Genomic DNA, 21,414 nt, shown 5'->3' on the forward strand with positions numbered 1-21,414 from the left:
ATTCGATTCCATTCCATTCCATTTCATTCCATTCCATTCCATTCCATTCTGTTCCATTCCATTCCATTCCATTCCATTCTATTCCATTCCATTCCATTCCGTTCTACTCGGGTTGATTCCATTCCATTCCATTTCATTCCATTCCATTCCATTCCATTCCATTCGATTCCATTCGATTCCATTCCATTCCATTCCATTCCAATCCATTCCATTCTACTCGGGTTGATTCCATTCCATTCCATTCCATTCCATTCCATTCCATTCCATTCCATTCCATTCCACTCGATTCCATTCCATTCCATTCCATTCCATTCCAATCCATTCCATTCTACTCGGGTGGATTCCATTCCATTCCATTCCTTTCCATTCCATTCCATTCCATTCCATTCCATTCCATTCCATTCGGTTCCATTCCATTCCATTCCATTCCATTCCATTCCATTCCATTCCATTCCATTCCGTTCTAATCGGGTTGATTCCATTCTATTCCATTCCATTCCATTCCATTCCATTCCATTCCATTCCATTCCATTCCATTCCATTCCATTCTATTCCATTCCATTCTACTCCATTGAATTCCATTCCATTCCATTCTATTCCATTCCATTCCATTCCTTTCCATTCCATTTTGTTCTACTCGGGTTGATTCCATTCCATTCCATTCCATTCCATTCCATTCCATTCCTTTCTATTCCATTCCATTCCATTCCATTCCATTCCATTCCATTCCATTCCATTCCATTCAATTCCATTCCATTCCATTCGATTCCATTCGATTCCATTCCATTCCATTCCATTCCATTCCATTCCATTCCATTCCAAACCATTCCTTTCTACTCGGGTTCCTCATTCCATTCCATTCCATTCCATTCCATTCCATTCCACTCGGGTTCTTTCCATTCCATTCCATTCCATTCCATTCCATTCCATTCCATTCCATTCCGTTATACTCAGGTTGATTTCCATTCCATTCCATTCCATTCCATTCCATTCCATTCCATTCCATTCCATTCCATTCGTCTCCATTCCATTCTGCTCGGGTTGATTCCATGCCGTTCCGTTCCGTTCCATTCCGTCCCATCCCGACGCGTCCCGTCCCGTTCCGTCCCCTCAAATTCCGATCCTTTCTTATCGGGTTGATTCCGTTCCATTCCGTTCCGTTCCTTTCCGTTCCATTCCATTCCGTTACACGCGGGTTGATTCAATTCCATTCTATTACATTGAATTCCATTCCATTCCACTCCATTCCATTCTACTCGGATTGATTGAATTCCATTCCAATCCATTCCAGTCCATTCCAATCCATTCCATTCTACTCGGGTTGATTCCATTCCATTCCATTCCATTCCATTCCATTCCATTCCATTCCATTCCATTCCATTCCATTGCGTTCCATTCGATTCGATTCCATTCCATTCCATTCCATTCCATTCCAATCCATTCCATTCTACTTGGGTTGATTCCATTCCATTCCATTCCATTCCATTCCATTCCATTCGATTCCATTCGATTCCATTCCATTCCATTCCATTCCATTCCATTCCATTCCATTCCATTCCATTCCATTCTGTTCTACTCGGTTTGATTCCACTCCATTCCATTCCATTCCATTCCATTCTATTCCATTCCATTCCATTCGATTCCATTCCATTCCATTTCATTTTATTCCATTCCATTCCATTCCATTCTATTCCATTGAATTCCATTCCATTCTATTCCATTCCATTCCATTCAGTTTCATTCCATTCCATTCCATTCCATTCCATTCCATTCCATTCGATTCCATTCCATTCCATTCCATTCCATTCCATTCCATTCCATTCCGTTCTACTCGGGTTAATTCCATTCTATTCCATTCCATTCCATTCCATTCCATTCCATTCCATTCCATTCCCTTCCATTCCATTCTATTCCATTGAATTCCATTCCATTCCATTCCATTCCATTCCATTCCATTCCATTCCATTCCATTCCATTCCATTCCATTCCATTCCGTTCTACTCTGATTGACTCCATTCCATTCCATTCCATTCCATTCCATTCCATTCCATTCCATTCCATTCCATTCCATTCCATTCCATTTCATTCCATTCCATTCCATTCCAATACATTCCATTCTACTCTGGTTGATTCCATTCCATTCCATTCCATTCCATTCCATTCCATTCCATTCCATTCCATTCCATTCCATTCCATTCCATTCCGTTCTACTCGGGTTGATTCCATTCCATTCCATTTCATTCCATTCCATTCCATTCCATTCCATTCCATTCCATTCGATTCGATTCCATTCCATTCCATTCCATTCCAATCCATTCCATTCTACTCGGGTTGATTCCATTCCATTCCATTCCATTCCATTCCATTCCATTCCATTCCATTCCATTCCATTCCATTCCATTCCATTCCATTCCATTCCATTCCATACCATTCCATTCGATTCCATTCCATTCCATTCCATTCCATTCCATTCCATTCCATTCCATTCCGTTCTAGTCGGGTTGATTCCATTCTATTCCATTCCATTCCATTCCATTCCATTCCATTCCATTCCATTCCATTCCATTCCATTCCATTCTATTCCATTCCATTCTACTCCATTGAATTCCATTCCATTCAATTCAATTCCATTCCATTCCATCCCTTTCCATTCCATTTAGTTCTACTCTGGTTGATTCCATTCCATTCCATTCCATTCCATGCCATTCCATTCCATTCAATTCCATTCCATTCCGTTACTTTCCATTCCATTCCATTCCAATCCATTCCATTCTACTCGGGTTGACTCCATTCCATTCCATTCCTTTCCATTCCATTATATTCCATTCTATTCCATTCGATTCCGTTCGATTCCATTCCATTCCATTCCATTCCATTCCGTTCCATTCCATTGCATTCCATTCCATTCCATTCCATTCCATTCCGTTCCACTCGGGTTGATTCCATTCCATTCCTTTCCATTCCATTCCATTCAATTCCATTCCATTCCATTCCATTCCATTCCATTCCATTCCATTCCATTCCCTTCCATTCCATTCCATTCCAATCCATTCCATTCTACTCGGGTTGATTCCATTCCATTCCATTGCATTCGACTCCATTCGATTCCATTCGATTCCATTCCATTCCATTCCGTTCCATTCCATTCCATTCCATTCCATTCTATTCCATTGAATTCCATTCCATTCCATTCCATTCCATTCCCTTACATTCCATTCCATTCCATTCCATTCCATTCCATTCCATTCCATTCCATTCCATTCCATTCCATTCCGTTCTACACGGGTTGATTCCATTCCATTCCATTCCATTCCATTCCATTCCATTCCATTCCATTCCATTCCAATCTATTCCATTCTATTCAATTCGATTCCATTCGATTCCATTCAATTCCATTCAATTCCATTCCATTCCATTCCAATCCATTCCATTCTACTCGGGTTGATTCCATTCCATTCCATTCCATTCCATTCCATTCCATTCGATTCCATTCGATTCCATTCCATTCCATTCCATTCCATTCCATTCCATTCCATTCCAATCTATTCCATTCGATTCCATTCCATTCCATTCCATTCCATTCCATTCCATTCCATTCCAATCCATTCCATTCTACTCGTGTTGATTCCCTTCCATTCCATTCCATTCCATTCCATTCCATTCCATTCCATTCCATTCCATTCCATTCCATTCCATTCCATTCCATTCCATTCCATTCCATTCCGTTCTACTCGGGTTGATTCCATTCTATTCCATTACATTCCATTCGATTCCATTCGATTCCATTCGATTCCTTTCCATTCCATTCCATTCCATTCCATTCCATTCCATTCCATTCTATTCCATTCCATTCCGTTCCATTCCATTCCATTCCAATCCATTCCCTTCCGTTCTATTCGGGTTGATTCCATTCCATTCCATTCCATTCCATTCCATTCCATTCCATTCCATTCCATTGCATTCCATTCGATTCCATTCGATTCCATTCCATTCCATTGCATTCCATTCCATTCCATTCCATTCCATTCTATTCCATTCCATTCCATTCTGTTCCGTTCTATTCCATTCCATTCCATTCCGTTCCACTCGGGTTGATTCCATTCTATTCCATTCCATTCCATTCGATTCCATTCGATATCATTCGATTCCATTCCATTCCATTCCATTCCATTCCATTCCATTCCATTCCATTCCATTCTATTCCATTCCATTCCATTCCATTCCATTCCATTCCATTCTATTCCATTCCATTCCATTCCATTCCATTCCATTCTATTCCATTCCATTCCATTCTATTCCATTCCATTCCATTCCATTCCATTCCATTCTATTCCATTCCATTCCATTCCGTTCTACTCGGGTTGATTCCATTCCATTCCATTTCATTCCATTCCATTCCATTCCATTCCATTCGATTCCATTCGATTCCATTCCATTCCATTCCATTCCAATCCATTCCATTCTACTCGGGTTGATTCCATTCCATTCCATTCCATTCCATTCCATTCCATTCCATTCCATTCCATTCCATTCCACTCGATTCCATTCCATTCCATTCCATTCCATTCCAATCCATTCCATTCTACTCGGGTGGATTCCATTCCATTCCATTCCTTTCCATTCCATTCCATTCCATTCCATTCCATTACATTCCATTCGGTTCCATTCCATTCCATTCCATTCTATTCCATTCCATTCCATTCCATTCCATTCCATTCCATTCCATTCCATTCCGTTCTAATCGGGTTGATTCCATTCTATTCCTTTCCATTCCATTCCATTCCATTCCATTCCATTCCATTCCATTCCATTCCATTCCATTCCATTCCATTCCATTCCATTCCATTCTATTCCATTCCATTCTACTCCATTGAATTCCATTCCATTCCATTCCTTTCCATTCCATTTAGTTCTACTCGGGTTGATTCCATTCCATTCCATTCCATTCCTTTCCATTCCATTCCAATCCATTCCATTCCATTACTTTCCATTCCATTCCATTCCAATCCATTCCATTCTACTCGGGTTGACTCCATTCCATTCCATTCCATTACATTACATTCCATTATATTCCATTCCATTCCATTCGATTCCGTTCGATTCCATTCCATTCCATTCCATTGCATTCCATTCCATTCCATTCCATTCGATTCCATTCCATTCCATTCGATTCCATTCCATTCCATTCCATTCCATTCCATTCCATTCCATTCCATTCCATTCCATTCCATTCCATTCCTTTCGATTCCATTCCATTCCATTCCATTCCATTCCATTCCATTCCATTCCATTCCTTTCGATTCCATTCCATTCCATTCCATTCCATTCCATTCCATTCCATTCCATTCCATTCCATTCCATTCCATTCCATTCCGTTCTACTCGGGTTGATTCCACTCCATTCCATTCCATTCCATTCCATTCCATTCCATTCCATTCCTTTCCATTCCAACCCATTCCGTTCTACTCTGGTTCATTCCATTCCATTCCATTGAATTCCATTCCATTCCATTCCATTCCATTCCATTCCATTCCATTCCATTCCATTCGATTCCATTCCATTCCATTCCATTCCAAACCATTCCATTCTACTCGGGTTCATCATTCCATTCCATTCCATTCCATTCCATTCCACTCGGGTTCATTCCATTCCATTCCATTCCATTCCATTCCATTCCATTCCATTCCATTCCACTCGGGTGCATTCCATTCCATTCCATTCCATTCCATTCCATTCCATTCCATTCCATTCCGTTCTGCTCAGGTTGATTTCCATTCCATTCCATTCCATTCCATTCCATTCCATTCCATTCCATTCCATTCCATTCCATTCCATTCCGTTCTACTCGGCTTTAATCCATTGAGTTCCGTTCCGTTCCGTTCCGTCCCGACACGTCCCGTCCCGTCCCGTCCCGTCCCGTCCCGTCCCGTGCCGTTTTACTCGGGTTGATTCCTTTCCATTCCGTTCCACTCGTTTCCGTTACGTTCCATTCCGTTCCACGCGGGTTGGTTCAATTCCATTCTATTCTATTCTATTCCTTTCCCTTCCATTCCATTCCATTCCATTCCATTCTACTCGGGTTGATTCCATGCCAATCCGTTCCGCTCCATTCCGTTCCACGCGGGTTGGTTCAATTCCATTCTATTCTATTCTATTCCTTTCCCTTCCATTCCATTCCATTCCATTCCATTCTACTCGGGTTGATTCCATGCCATTCCGTTCCGTTCCATTCCGTCCCATCCCGACCCGTCCCATCCCGTCCCGTCCCGTCCCATCCCGTTCCGTTCCACATGGGTTGATTCAATTCCTTTCGGTTAGATTGAATTCCATTCCATTCCATTCTACTCGGATTGATTCCATACCATTCCATTCCATTCCATTCCATTCCATTCCATTCCATTCCATTCCATTCCATTCCATTCCATTGCGTTCCATTCGATTCGATTCCATTCCATTCCATTCCATTCCATTCCAATCCATTCCATTCTACTTTGGTTGATTCCATTCCATTCCATTCCATTCCATTCGATTCCATTCAATTCCATTCCATTCCATTCCATTCCATTCCATTCCATTCCATTCCATTCCGTTCCATTCCACTCGATTCCATTCCATTCCATTCCATTCCATTCCAATCCATTCCATTCTACTCGGGTGGATTCCATTCCATTCCATTCCTTTCCATTCCATTCCATTCCATTCCATTACATTCCATTCGGTTCCATTCCATTCCATTCCATTCCATTCCATTCCATTCCATTCCATTCTATTCCATTCCATTCTACTCCATTGAATTCCATTCCATTCCATTCTATTCCATTCCATTCCATTCCTTTCCATTCCATTTAGTTCTACTCGGGTTGATTCCATTCCATTCCATTCCATTCCTTTCCATTCCATTCCAATCCATTCCATTCCATTACTTTCCATTCCATTCCATTCCAATCCATTCCATTCTACTCGGGTTGACTCCATTCCATTCCATTACATTACATTACATTCCATTATATTCCATTCCATTCCATTCGATTCCGTTCGATTCCACTCCATTCCATTCCATTCCATTCCATTCCATTCCATTCCATTCGATTCCATTCCATTCCATTCGATTCCATTCCATTCCATTCCATTCCATTCCATTCCATTCCATTCCAATCCATTCCATTCTACTCGGGTTGATTCAATTCCATTCCATTCCATTCCATTCCATTCCATTCCTTTCCATTCCATTCCTTTCGATTCCATTCCATTCCATTCCATTCCATTCCATTCCATTCCATTCCATTCCATTCCGTTCTACTCGGGTTGATTCCACTCCATTCCATTCCATTCCATTCCATTCCATTCCAATCCATTCCATTCCATTCCTTTCCATTCCAACCCATTCCGTTCTACTCGGGTTGATTCCATTCCATTCCATTGAATTCCATTCCATTCCATTCCATTCCATTCCATTCCATTCCATTCGATTCCATTCCATTCCATTCCATTCCAAACCATTCCATTCTACTCGGGTTCATCATTCCATTCCATTCCATTCCATTCCATTCCATTCCACTCGGGTTCATTCCATTCCATTCCATTCCATTCCATTCCATTCCACTCGGGTGCATTCCATTCCATTCCATTCCATTCCATTCCATTCCATTCCATTCCATTCCGTTCTGCTCAGGTTGATTTCCATTCCATTCCATTCCATTCCATTCCATTCCATTCCATTCGATTCCATTCCATTCCATTCCATTCCATTCCATTCCATTCCATTCCATTCCATTCCATTCCATTCCATTCCATTCCATTCCATTCCATTCCGTTCTAGTCGGCTTGAATCCATTGAGTTCCGTTCCGTTCCGTTCTGTCCCGACACGTCCCGTCCCGTCCCGTCCCGTCCCATGCCGTTTTACTCGGGTTGTTTCCTTTCCATTCCGTTCCGCTCGTTTCCGTTACGTTCCATTCCGTTCCACGCGGGTTGGTTCAATTCCATTCTATTCTATTCTATTCCTTTCCCTTCCATTCCATTCCATTCCATTCCATTCTACTCGGGTTGATTCCATGCCACTCCGTTCCGTTCCATTCCGTCGCATCCCGACCCGTCCCATCCCATCCCGTCCCGTCCCATCCCGTTCCGTTCCACATGGGTTGATTCAATTCCTTTCGGTTACATTGAATTCCATTCCATTCCATTCTACTCGGATTGATTCCATTCCATTCCATTCCATTCCATTCCATTCCATTCCATTGCGTTCCATTCGATTCGATTCGATTCCATTCCATTCCATTCCATTCCAATCCATTCCATTCTACTTGGGTTGATTCCATTCCATTCCATTCCATTCCATTCGATTCCATTCCATTCCATTCCATTCCATTCCATTCCATTCCATTCCATTCCATTCCATTCCATTCCATTCCATTCGATTCCATTCTGTTCTACTCGGGTTGATTCCACTCCATTCCATTCCATTCCATTCCAATCTATTCCATTCCATTCCATTCGATTCCATTCTATTCCATTCGATTCCATTCCATTCCATTTCATTTTATTCCATTCCATTCCATTCCATTCTATTCCATTGAATTCCATTCCATTCCATTCCATTCCATTCCATTCCATTCCATTCCATTCCATTCCATTCCATTCCGTTCTACTCGGGTTGATTCCACTCCATTCCATTCCATTCCATTCCATTCCATTCCATTCCATTCCACTCGGGTTGATCATTCCATTCCATTCCATTCCATTCCATTCCATTCCATTCCATTCCGTTCCATTCCATTCCATTCCACTCGGGCTCATTCCATTCCATTCCATTCAATTCCATTCCATTCCATTCCATTCCATTCCATTCCATTCCATTCCATTCCATTCCATTCCGTTCTACTCGGTTTGATTTCCATTCCATTCCATTCCATTCCATTCCATTCCATTCCATTCCATTCCATTCCATTCCATTCCATTCCATTCCATTCCTTTCCATTTACTCCATTCCGTTCTACTCGGGTTGATTCCATTGAGTTTGGTTCCGTTCCGTTCCGTCCCGTCCCGTCCCGTCCCGTCCCGTCCCGTGCCGTTTTACTCGGTTTGATTCCTTTCCATTCCGTTCCGCTCGTTTCCGTTGCGTTCCATTCCGTTCCACGCGGGTTGGTTCAATTCCATTCTATTCTATTCTATTCCTTTCCATTCCATTCCATTCCATTCCATTCCATTCCATTCTACTCGGGTTGATTCCATGCCATTCCGTTCCGTTCCATTCCGTCCCATCCCAACCCGTCCCATCACGTCCCGTCCCGTCCCATCCCGTTCCTTTCCACATGGGTTGATTCAATTCCTTTCGGTTACATTGAATTCCATTCCATTCCATTCTACTCGGATTGATTCCATTCCATTCCATTCAATTCCATTCCATTCCATTCCATTCCATTCCATTCCATTCCATTCCATTCCATTCCATTCCTTTCCATTCCAATCCATTCCATTCTACTCGGGTTGATTCCATTCTATTCCATTCCATTCCATTCCATTCCATTCCATTCCATTTCATTCCATTCCATTCCATTCCATTCCATTCCATTCCATTCCATTCCATTCCATTCCATTCCATTCCATTCCGTTCTACTCGGGTTGATTCCATTCTATTCCATTCCATTCCGTTCGATTCCATTTGATTCCATTCGATTCCATTCCATTCCATTCCATTCCCTTCCATTCCATTCTATTCCATTGAATTCCATTCCATTCCATTCCATTCCATTCCATTCCGTTCTACTCTGATTGATTCCATTAAATTCCATTCCATTCCATTCCATTCCATTCCATTCCATTCCATTCCATTCCATTCCATTCCATTCCAATACATTCCATTCTATTCTGGTTGATTCCATTCCATTCCATTCCATTCCATTCCATTCTTCTCCATTCGATTCCATTCGATTCCATTCCATTCCATTCCATGGAATTCCATTCCATTCCACTCCATTCCATTCCATTCCATTCCATTCCATTCCATTCCATTCCGTTCTACTCGGGTTGATTCCATTCCATTCCATTCCATTCCATTCCATTCCATTCCATTCCTTTCCATTCCACTCCATTCCATTCGATTCCATTCGATTCCATTCCATTCCATTCCATTCCATTCCAATCCATTCCATTCTACTCGGGTTGATTCCATTCCATTCCATTCCATTCCATTCCATTCCATTCCATTCCATTCCATTCCATTCCATAGCATTCCATTCGATTCCATTAGATTCCATTCCATTCAATTCCATTCCATTCCATTCCATTCCATTCCATTCCATTCCGTTCCACTCGGGTTGATTCCATTCTATTCCATTCCATTCCATTCGATTCCATTCGATATCATTCGATTCCCTTCCATCCCATTCCATTCCATTCCATTGCATTCCGTTCTACTCGGGTTGATTCCATTCCATTCCATTTCATTCCATTCCATTCCATTCCATTTCTTTCGATTCCATTCTTTTCCATTCCATTCCATTCCATTCCAATCCATTCCATTCTACTCGGGTTGATTCCATTCCATTCCATTCCATTCCATTCCATTCCATTCCATTCCATTCCATTCCATTCCACTCGATTCCATTCCATTCCTTTCCATTCCATTCCAATCAATTCCATTCTACTCGGGTGGATTCCATTCCATTCCATTCCATTCCATTCCATTCCATTCCATTCCATTCCATTCCATTCCATTCCATTCCATTCCATTCCATTCCATTCCATTCCATTCCATTCCATTCCGTTCTAGTCGGGTTCATTCCATTCCATTCCATTCCATTCCATTCCATTCCATTCCATTCCATTCTATTCCATTCCATTCTACTCCATTGAATTCCATTCCATTCCATTCAATTCCATTCCATTCCATTCCTTTCCATTCCATTTAGTTCTACTCGGGTTGATTCCATTCCATTCCATTCCATTCCATTCCATTCCATTCCATTCCATTCCACTAATTTCCATTCCATTCCATTCCAATCCATTCCATTCTACTCGGGTTGACTCCATTCCATTCCATTCCATTCCATTCCATTCCATTCCATTCCATTATATTCCATTCTATTCCATTCGATTCCGTTCGATTCCATTCCATTCCATTCCATTCCATTCCATTCCATTCCATTCCATTCCATTCCATTCCATTCCATTTACTCCATTCCGTTCTACTCGGGTTGTTTCCATTGAGTTTGGTTCCGTCCCGTCCCGTCCCGTCCCGTCCCGTCCCGTGCCGTTTTACTCAGGTTGATTCCTTTCCATTCCATTCCGCTCATTTCCTTTACGTTCCATTCCGTTCCACGCGGGTTGGTTCAATTCCATTCTATTCTATTCTATTCCTTTCCCTTCCATTCCATTCCATTCCATTCTACTCGGGTTGATTCCATGCCATTCCGTTCCGTTCCATTCCGTCCCATCCCGATCCGTCCCATCCCGTCCCGTCCCGTCCCATCCCGTTCCATTCCACATGGGTTGATTCAATTCCTTTCGGTTAGATTGAACTCCATTCCATTCCATTCTACTCGGATTGACTCCACTCCATTCCATTCCATTCCATTCCATTCCATTCCATTCCATTCCATTCCATTCCAATCCATTCCATTCTACTCGGGTTGATTCCATTCTATTCCATTCCATTCCATTCCATTCCATTCCATTCCGTTCTACTCGGGTTGATTCCATTCTATTCCATTCCATTCCTTTCGATTCCATTTGATTCCACTCGATTTCATTCCATTCCATTCCATTCCCTTCCATTCCATTCTATTCCATTGAATTCCATTCCATTCCATTCCATTCCATTCCATTCCGTTCTACTCTGATTGATTCCATTCCATTCCATTCCATTCCATTCCATTCCATTCCATTCCATTCCATTCCATTCCATTCCATTCCATTCCATTCCAATACATTCCATTCTACTCTGGTTGATTCCATTCCATTCCAATCCATTCCATTCCATTCGTCTCCATTCGATTCCATTCCATTCCATTCCATTCTATTCCATTGAATTCCATTCCATTCCATTCCATTCCATTCCATTCCATTCCATTCCATTCCATTCCACTCCATTCCATTCGATTCCATTCCGTTCCATTCCATTCCATTCCATTCCATTCCATTCCATTCCATTCCATTCCATTCCATTCCGTTCTACTCGGGTTGATTCCATTCTATTCCATTCCATTCCGTTCGATTCCATTTGATTCCATTCGATTCCATTCCATTCCATTCCATTCCCTTCCATTCCATTCTATTCCATTGAATTCCATTCCATTCCATTCCATTCCATTCCATTCCATTCCATTCCATTCCGTTCTACTCTGATTGATTCCATTCCATTCCATTCCATTCCTTTCCATTCCATTCCATTCCATTCCATTCCATTCCATTCCATTCCATTCCAATACATTCCATTCTACTCTGGTTGATTCCATTCCATTCCATTCCATTCCATTCCATTCGTCTCCATTCGATTCCATTCCATTCCATTCCATTCTATTCCATTGAATTCCATTGAATTCCATTCCATTCCATTCCATTCCATTCCATTCCATTCCATTCCATTCCATTCCATTCCATTCCATTCCATTCCATTCCGTTCTACTCGGGTTGATTCCACTCCATTCCATTTCATTCCATTCCATTCCATTCCATTCCATTCGTCTCCATTCGATTCCATTCGATTCCATTCCATTCTATTCCATTGAATTCCATTCCATTCCATTCCATTCCATTCCATTCCATTCCATTCCATTCCATTCCGTTCTACTCGGGTTGATTCCATTCCATTCCATTCCATTCCATTCCATTCCATTCCATTCCATTCCATTCCATTCGATTCCATTCCATTCCATTCCATTCCATTCCATTCCATTCCATTCCGTTCTAGTCGGGTTCATTCCATTCCATTCCATTCCATTCCATTCCATTCCATTCCATTCCATTCCATTCCATTCCATTCCATTCCATTCTATTCCATTCCATTCTACTCCATTGAATTCCATTCCATTCCATTCAATTCCATTCCATTCCATTCCTTTCCATTCCATTTAGTTCTACTCGGGTTGATTCCATTCCATTCCATTCCATTCCATTCCATTCCATTCCATTCCATTCCACTACTTTCCATTCCATTCCATTCCAATCCATTCCATTCTACTCGGGTTGACTCCATTCCATTCCATTCCATTCCATTCCATTCCATTCCATTCCATTATATTCCATTCTATTCCATTCGATTCCGTTCGATTCCATTCCATTCCATTCCATTCCATTCCATTCCATTCCATTCCATTCCATTCCATTCCATTCCATTTACTCCATTCCGTTCTACTCGGGTTGTTTCCATTGAGTTTGGTTCCGTCCCGTCCCGTCCCGTCCCGTCCCGTCCCGTGCCGTTTTACTCAGGTTGATTCCTTTCCATTCCATTCCGCTCGTTTCCTTTACGTTCCATTCCGTTCCACGCGGGTTGGTTCAATTCCATTCTATTCTATTCTATTCCTTTCCCTTCCATTCCATTCCATTCCATTCTACTCGGGTTGATTCCATGCCATTCCGTTCCGTTCCATTCCGTCCCATCCCGATCCGTCCCATCCCGTCCCGTCCCGTCCCATCCCGTTCCATTCCACATGGGTTGATTCAATTCCTTTCGGTTAGATTGAACTCCATTCCATTCCATTCTACTCGGATTGACTCCACTCCATTCCATTCCATTCCATTCCATTCCATTCCATTCCATTCCATTCCATTCCAATCCATTCCATTCTACTCGGGTTGATTCCATTCTATTCCATTCCATTCCATTCCATTCCATTCCATTCCATTCCATTCCATTCCATTCCATTCGATTCCATTCCATTCCATTCCATTCCATTCCATTCCATTCCATTCCATTCCATTCCATTCCATTCCATTCCATTCCATTCCATTCCATTCCGTTCTACTCGGGTTGATTCCATTCTATTCCATTCCATTCCTTTCGATTCCATTTGATTCCACTCGATTTCATTCCATTCCATTCCATTCCCTTCCATTCCATTCTATTCCATTGAATTCCATTCCATTCCATTCCATTCCATTCCATTCCATTCCATTCCGTTCTACTCTGATTGATTCCATTCCATTCCATTCCATTCCATTCCATTCCATTCCATTCCATTCCATTCCATTCCATTCCATTCCAATACATTCCATTCTACTCTGGTTGATTCCATTCCATTCCAATCCATTCCATTCCATTCGTCTCCATTCGATTCCATTCCATTCCATTCCATTCTATTCCATTGAATTCCATTCCATTCCATTCCATTCCATTCCATTCCATTCCATTCCATTCCATTCCACTCCATTCCATTCGATTCCATTCCGTTCCATTCCATTCCATTCCATTCCATTCCATTCCATTCCATTCCATTCCATTCCGTTCTACTCGGGTTGATTCCATTCTATTCCATTCCATTCCGTTCGATTCCATTTGATTCCATTCGATTCCATTCCATTCCATTCCATTCCCTTCCATTCCATTCTATTCCATTGAATTCCATTCCATTCCATTCCATTCCATTCCATTCCATTCCATTCCGTTCTACTCTGATTGATTCCATTCCATTCCATTCCATTCCTTTCCATTCCATTCCATTCCATTCCATTCCATTCCATTCCATTCCATTCCAATACATTCCATTCTACTCTGGTTGATTCCATTCCATTCCATTCCATTCCATTCCATTCGTCTCCATTCGATTCCATTCCATTCCATTCCATTCTATTCCATTGAATTCCATTGAATTCCATTCCATTCCATTCCATTCCATTCCATTCCATTCCATTCCATTCCATTCCATTCCATTCCATTCCATTCCATTCCATTCCATTCCATTCCGTTCTACTCGGGTTGATTCCACTCCATTCCATTCCATTCCATTCCATTCCATTCCATTCCATTCGTCTCCATTCGATTCCATTCGATTCCATTCCATTCTATTCCATTGAATTCCATTCCATTCCATTCCATTCCATTCCATTCCATTCCATTCCATTCCATTCCATTCCATTCCATTCCGTTCTACTCGGGTTGATTCCATTCCATTCCATTCCATTCCATTCCATTCCATTCCATTCCATTCCATTCCACTCCATTCCATTCGATTCCATTCGATTCCATTCCATTCCATTCCATTCCATTCCAATCCATTCCATTCTACTCGGGTTGATTCTATTCCATTCCATTCCATTCCATCCCATTCCAATCCATTCCATTCCATTCCGTTCTACTCGGGTTGATTCCATTCCATTCCATTTCATTCCATTCCATTCCATTCCATTCCATTCCATTCCATTCGATTCCATTCCATTCCATTCCATTCCAATCCATTCCATTCTACTCGGGTTGATTCCATTCCATTCCATTCCATTCCATTCCATTCCATTCCATTCCATTCCATTCCATTCGATTCCACTCGATTCCACTCCATTCTTTCCATTCCATTCCAATCCATTCCATTCTACTCGGGTGGATTCCATTCCGTTCCATTCCATTCCATTCCATTGCATTCCATTCCATTCCACTCCATTCGATTCCAATCCATTCCATTCCATTCCATTCCATTCCATTCCATTCCATTCCATTCCATTCCATTCCATTCCATTCCATTCCATTCCATTCCGTTCTAGTCGGGTTGATTCCATTCTATTCCATTCCATTCCATTCCATTCCATTCCATTCCATTCCATTCCATTCCATTCCATTCCATTCCATTCCATTCCATTCCATTATATTCCATTCCATTCTACTCCATTGAATTCCATTCCATTCCATTCTATTCCATTCCATTCCATTCCTTTCCATTCCATTTAGTTCTACTCGGGTTGATTCCATTCCATTCCATTCCATTCCATTCCATTCCATTCCATTCCATTACTTTCCATTCCATTCCATTCCAATCCATTCCATTCTACTCGGGTTGACTCCATTCCATTCCATTCCATTCCATTCCATTCCATTCCATTCCATTATAATCCATTCCATTCCATTCGATTCCGTTCGATTCCATTCCATTCCATTCCATTCCATTCAATTCCATTCGATTCCATTCGATTCCATTCCATTCCATTCCATTCCAATCCATTCCATTCTACTCGGGTTGATTCCCTTCCATTCCATTCCATTCCATTCCATTCCATTCCATTCCATTCCATTCCATTCCATTCCATTCTATTCCTTTCGATTCCATTCCTTTCCATTAAATTCCATTCCATTCCATTCCATTCCATTCCATTCCATTCCATTCCATTCCATTCCATTCCATTCCGTTCTTCTCGGGTTGATTCCACTCCATTCCATTCCATTCCATTCCATACCATTCCATTCGATTCCATTCCATTCCATTCCATTCCATTCCATTCCATTCCATTCCATTCCATTCTGTTCTACTCGGGTTGATTACACTCCATTCCATTCCATTCCATTCCATTCTATTCCATTGCATTCCATTCGATTCCATTCTATTCCATTCGATTCCATTCCATTCCATTTCATTTTATTCCATTCCATTCCATTCCATTCTATTCCATTGAATTCCATTACATTCCATTCCGTTCCATTTCATTTTATTGCATTCCATTCCATACCATTCTATTCCATTGAATTCCATTCCATTCCTTTCCATTCCAATCCATTCCATTCTACACGGGTTGATTCCATTCCATTACATTCCATTCCATTCCATTCGATTCCATTCCATTCCATTCCATTCCATTCCATTCCGTTCTACTCGGGTTGATTCCATTCTATTCCATTCCATTCCGTTCGATTCCATTCGATTCCATTCGATTCCATTCCCTTCCATTCCATTCCCTTCCATTCCATTCTATTCCTTTGAATTCCATTCCATTCCATTGCATTCCATTCCATTCCGTTCTACTCTGATTGACTCCATTCCATTCCATTCCATTCCATTCCATTGCATTCCATTCCATTCCATTCGATTCCATTCCATTCCATTCCATTCCATTCCATTCCATTCCAATACATTCCATTCTACTCTGGTTGATTCCATTCCATTCCATTCCATTCCATTCCATTCGTCTCCATTCGATTCCTTTCGATTCCATTCCATTCTATTCCATTGAATTCCATTCCATTCCATTCCATTCTATTCCACTCCATTCCATTCCATTCCATTCCATACCATTCCATTCCGTTCTACTCGGGTTGATTCCGTTCCATTCCATTCCATTCCATTACTTTCCATTCCATTCCACTCCATTCCATTCGATTCCATTCGATTCCATTCCATTCCATTCCAATCCATTCCATTCTACTCGGGTTGATTCCATTCCATTCCATTCCATTCCATTCCATTCCATTCCATTCCATTCCATTCCATTCCATTGCATTCCATTCGATTCCATTCGATTCCATTCCATTCGATTCCATTCGAGATCATTCGATTCCATTCCATCCCATTCCATTCCATTCCATTCCATTCCGTTCTACTCGGGTTGATTACATTCCATTCCATTTCATTCCATTCCATTCCATTCCATTCCATTCTATTCCATTCGATTCCATTCCATTCCATTCCATTCCAATCCATTCCATTCTACTCGGGTTGATTCCATTCCATTCCATTCCATTCCATTCCATTCCATTCCATTCCATTCCATTCCATTCGATTCCACTCGATTCCATTCCATGCTTTCCATTCCATTCCAATCCATTCCATTCTACTCGGGTGGATTCCATCCCATTCCATTCCATTCCATTCCATTCCATTCCGTTCCATTCCATTCCATTCGATTCCATTCCATTCCATTCCATTCCATTCGATTCCATTCCATTCCATTCCATTCCATTCCATTCCATTCCATTCCATTCCGTTCTAGTCGGGTTGATTCCATTCTATTCCATTCCATTCCATTCCATTCCATTCCATTCCATTCCATTCCATTCTATTCCACTCCATTCCACTCCATTGAATTCCATTCCATTCCATTCTATTCCATTCCATTCCATTCCTTTCCATTCCATTTAATTCTACTCGTGTTGATTCCATTCCATTCCATTCCATTCCATTCCATTCCATTCCGTTCCATTCCATTCCATTCCATTCCATTCCATTGCATTAAATTGCATTCCATTCGATTCCATTCGATTCCATTCCATTCCATTCCATTCCATTCCATTCCATTCCATTCCATTCCATTCTGTTCCACTCGGGTTGATTCCATTCTATTCCATTCCATTCCCTTCTATTCCATTCGATATCATTCGATTCCATTCCATCCCATTCCATTCCATTCCATTCCATTCCGTTCTTCTTGGGTTGATTCCATTCCATTCCATTTCATTCCATTCCACTCCATTCCATTTCTTTCGATTCCATTCGATTCCATTCCATTCCATTCCATTCCAATCCATTGCATTCTACTCAGTTTGATTCCATTCCATTCCACTCCATTCCATTCATATCCATTCCATTCCATTCCATTCAATTCCACTCGATTCCATTCCATTCCTTTCCATTCCATTCCAATCCATTCCATTCTACTCGGGTGGATTCCATTCCATTCCATTCCATTCGATTCCATTCCATTCCATTCCATTCCATTCCATTCCATTCCATTCCATTCCATTCGATTCCATTCCATTCCATTCCATGGCATTCCATTCCATTCCATTCCATTCCATTCCATTCCGTTCTAGTCTGGTTGATTCCATTCCATTCCATTGCATTCCATTCCATTCCATTGCATTCCATTCCATTCCATTCCATTCCATTCCATTCCATTCCATTCCATTCTATTCCATTCCATTCTACTCCATTGAATTCCATTCCATTCCATTCAATTTCATTCCATTCCATTCCTTTCCAATCCATTTAGTTCTACTCGGGTTGATTCCATTCCATTCCATTCCATTCCATTCCATTCCATTCCATTCCATTCCATTCCATTCCATTCCATTACTTTCCATTCCATTCCATTCCAATCCATTCCATTCTACTCGGGTTGACTCCATTCCATTCCATTCCACTCCATTCCATTCCGTTATATTCCATTCTATTCCATTCGATTCCGTTCGATTCCATTCCATTCCATTCCATTCTATTCCATTCCATTCGATTCCATTCCATTCCATTCCATTCCATTCCATTCCAATCCATTCCATTCTACTCGGGTTGATTCCATTCCATTCCATTCCATTCCAATCCATTCCATTCCATTCCATTCCATTCCTTTCTATTCCATTCCATTCCATTCCATTCCATTCCATTCCATTCCATTCCATTCCATTCCGTTCTACTCGGGTTGATTCCACTCCATTCCATTCCCTTCCATTCCATTCCATTCCATTCCATTCCATTCCATTGCATTCCATTCCAACCCATTCTTTTCTACTCGGGTTGATTCCATTCCATTCCATTCCATTCCATTCCATTCCATTCCATTCCATTCCATTCCATTCCATTCCATTCCATTCCATTCCATTCCATTCCATTCGATTCCATTCCATTCCATTTCATTCCAAACCGTTCCATTCTACTCGGGTTCATCATTCCATTCCATTCCATTCCATTCCATTCCACTCGGGTTCATTCCATTCCATTCCATTCCATTCCATTCCATTCCATTCCATTCCATTCCATTCCATTCCGTTCTACTCAGGTTGATTTCCATTCCATTCCATTCCATTCCATTCCATTCCATTCCATTCCATTCCATTCCACTCGGGTTGAGCATTCCATTCGATTCCATTCCATTCCATTCCATTCCATTCCATTCCATTCCATTCCAATCCACTCGGGCTCATTCCATTCCATTCCATTCCATTCCATTCCATTCCATTCCATTCAATTCCATTCCATTCCGTTCTACTCGGGTTGATTTCCATTCCATTCCATTCCATTCCATTCCACTCCATTCCATTCCATTCCATTCCATTCCATTCCATTCCTTTCCATTTATTCCATTCCTTTCTACTCGGGTTGATTCCATTGAGTTTGGTTCCGTTCCGTTCCGTCCCGTCCCGTCCCGTCCCGTCCCGTTCCGTTTTACTCGGGTTGATTCCTTTGCATTCCGTTCCGCTCGTTTCCATTCCGTTCCATTCCGTTCAACGCGGGTTGGTTCAATTCCATTCTATTCTATTCTATTCTTTTCCATTCCATTCCATTCTACTCGGGTTGATTCTATGCCGTTCCATTCCGTTCCATTCCGTCCCATTCCGACCCGTCCCATCCCGTCCCGTCCCGTCCCATCCCGTTCCGTTCCACATGGGTTGACTCAATTCCTTTCGGTTACATTGAATTCCATTCCATTCCATTCTACTCGGATTGATTCCATTCCATTCCATTCCATTCCATTCCATTCCATTCCATTCCAATCCATTCCATTCTACTTGGGTTGATTCCATTCCATTCCATTCCATTCCATTCCATTCCATTCCATTCCATTCCATTCCATTCCATTCAGTTTCATTCCATTACATTCCATTCCATTCCATTCCATTCCATTCCATTCCATTCCATTCCATTCCATTCGATTCCATTCCATTCCATTCCATTCCGTTCTACTCGGGTTGATTCCATTCTATTCCATTCCATTCCGTTCGATTCCATTCGATTCCATTCGATTCCGTTACATTCCATTCCATTCCCTTCCATTCCATTCTATTCCATTGAATTCCATTCCATTGCATTCCATTCCATTCCATTCCATTCCATTCCATTCCATTCCATTCCGTTCTACTCTGATTGACTCCATTCCACTCCATTCGATTCCATTCCATTCCATTCCATTCCATTCCAATACATTCCATTCTACACTGGTTGATTCCATTCCACTCTGGTTGATTCCATTCCATTCCATTCCATTCCATTCCATTCCATTCCATTCCATTCCATTCCATTCGTCTCCATTCGATTCCATTCGATTCCATTCCATTCTATTCCATTGAATTCCATTCCATTCCATTCCATTCCATTCCATTCTATTACATTCCATTCCATTCCATTCCGTTCTACTCGGGTTGATTCCATTCCATTCCATTCCATTCCATTCCATTCCACTCCATTCCATTCGATTCCATTCGATTCCATTCCATTCCATTCCATTCCATTCCAATCCATTCCATTCTACTCGGGTTGATTCCATTCCATTCCATTCCATTCCATTCCATTCCATTCCATTCCATTCCATTGAATTCCATTCGATTCCATTCGATTCCATTCCATTCGATTCCATTCGATATCATTCGATTCCATTCCTTCCCATTCCATTCCATTCCATTCCATTCCGTTCTACTCGGGTTGATTCCATTCCATTCCATTTCATTCCATTCCATTCCATTCCATTCCATTCCATTCCATTCGATTCCATTCCATTCCATTCCA

The sequence above is a fragment of the Gorilla gorilla genome, chromosome 17 (assembly GCF_029281585.2).
Source record: "Gorilla gorilla gorilla isolate KB3781 chromosome 17, NHGRI_mGorGor1-v2.1_pri, whole genome shotgun sequence".
Taxonomy (NCBI): Eukaryota; Metazoa; Chordata; class Mammalia; order Primates; family Hominidae; genus Gorilla; species Gorilla gorilla.